Consider the following 2,469-nt stretch of genomic DNA (forward strand, 5'->3'; position numbering starts at 1 on the left):
ATCAACTAAGAAGTACCATGCCTTTATTATTGCCATTAGCTGGCTACCCAATTCGGTCATCAAATATCAAAATTTCTGAAAATCGTGACTTATGCATACATTGGGAGTGAATCCTAAGCTCCTCTGGCTACACTTGTGAAGGTCAGGCGATCACCAAAGTAGATTATCCTTTTTCTGCTGATTTGGCAACCCAACTGAATTAGCCTCTCTTAAGTAGTGTGAAATCTTCTATTTTCTCAATCAAGAAAATTATCTCTTTGAATCATAAGAAGCTGGAAGAGAGAAAGAGAAACAGTTGCTTTAATTGTTACTTCCCAACCTTGCTAGTTCCTTGCAACCGCTACTATCATCTAAAGAATAAGAGTTTTTTAGTGAGGAGAGGTTCTCTATGCTTGCTAGTTATATAATTTATGTGATGAACATTTAAGATTGCAACCACCTAAATGCTTTTCTAATTATATTACGAAAGGAATTTATCACCAATTTATCACCATCAGTTTCATCCACTATCTCATTGTTAGATATTTTTCTTTTCCAAAGTTTAGAGGGTGGAAAAAAAACTTATATCAAATTATATAATGTTCAAAACCAAATATTTATTTTACTAACCTATAAAAAAGTGGAAGATGAAGATTTGTTAAATTTTTTGCAAAGGATCTTATAACCATTTGAAAAGAGAAATACTTAATATGCTCAACTAACTATTACCAATTCTGTTTTGGGTTTCACGTAAATCATATAATTCATTGTCAATTCATTTTAATTTAATCTTCCATCATAGCAAAAGCATTTACATGCACGCAAAAAAAGAATTAGATAAAACAAGAAATGCAAATATCAACACGATAAATATTATTTTCTTTGGTAGAAGTAGGGTAGTCATTTCACCTTCATATGTTGAAACATGGCCCCACACTGACATCAGAAAACATTTTACCATTATTTAAAATGAAAAAGACCAGCTACTGAATTGAACTAACCATGGTTTAAAAAACATAAGTATTAGTATCGGTTGGCATGCATGCATATCATGGAGGAGTTCAGGGCGGAGAAAAGAGAGCCAGAGAGTTAGTTAGTAGACGAAGAACTTTAATGGCTGAAGTTCAATTCACCTGAACGGGCAAGAGAGAGAGAATGGTTTAAGACATGAAAAAAATCGGTCTTGGGATTGAACGGCAACAGTGAGCGGATCAAGTTCTGGTACGAGAATCATTTTTGTATGGGACTGATCCACACAAATGAAATTCATCAAATGAAAAATCCTGTAGTGGATTCCATCTGTGTGGATCAGACAGTGATTCGAGAACATGAACCACACTGGTGTCGATATCTATCTGATCTTAATCTGAATCAATGTGGATTGGACAAAAATACCCATAGTTGTCATTACCAATCTAACAATACAGTATCTTGTCAAGAATTGAGATCAGACAACACCATGCAAATAGGGGAACCCATTTGTATCAGTTCTAGGAAACTATGTTTGGCGTGAATGTAACAGAAAATTTGAGCGTCATTTGATTTGTCATGTGGAATTTTAGAATCGTTTAAGTAATGTTTCCTAGATGAATCATTTAAGAAAACTGTGAAGTAAATATATAGAGCAGGTTTCGAATCCATATTTGATATTTGAAAGTCTAAATAAATCTTCAAATTAATTAAATGGATATGAATCAAGTTATCGCAATTTCTTTACTAGGAAAATCGAGGTTTTCAACCATGCATTTACAACTTTATTTTTATCTTCTTCTTGATCCGCATATTTCTTCTTATGTGATTGGAATCATTCTTCAAAGTCTTTTTGTTTTTATGCTTCCTTTTTAATCTTTCTCTTCTTGATCAGAAAACATTTTATTTGAAAAGTATGAAGCTAGAGAAAAGAAACGACGATTGCTTTATTTTGTGTTCTCCTAATTCCACCAAACTGTTACTGTCAAAGAAAGAAAAACTTGTTCAACATAAATATAGAACCCCTGTCATGGCATGGTTTAGTCTTTGGTAATAAGAAATCCTGAATAGCAATACGTCTGTGTTTCCTCAACATCAAATCCTTTGGTTGAGTGCTGACCTAACAACATTGAAAGAATAGTGTTTTTCCGAAATGCAATCTGGGATAACCATAACCTTGTATACATATATCTTCAATGTCGAAATGTCCACTCCAACCACTGTTTCGCCTCCTAAATCAGTAAAGATTGCTCATGCTACCCAGTTATGTAATGTAAGGCAAAGACACGTAGGATTTTCAACAATAGCACGCTTCTCTAATTTCATTGGAAAAAGAATTTTCGAATCAATTATTAGTTTCCTCCACCATCTCATTGCTAGATCATTTTCTTTTCTAGAAGTGTGAAGCATCAAGAAAAAGGGGGAAGATAAAGTTTGGTTAAAATTTTTTGCAATGGATCTTATAACAATTTGAAAGGAGAAAAGACTTATTATGCTCTATTACCTATTACAAATTCTGTT

The sequence above is a fragment of the Macadamia integrifolia genome, chromosome 13, assembly GCF_013358625.1.
Source record: "Macadamia integrifolia cultivar HAES 741 chromosome 13, SCU_Mint_v3, whole genome shotgun sequence".
Taxonomy (NCBI): domain Eukaryota; kingdom Viridiplantae; phylum Streptophyta; class Magnoliopsida; order Proteales; family Proteaceae; genus Macadamia; species Macadamia integrifolia.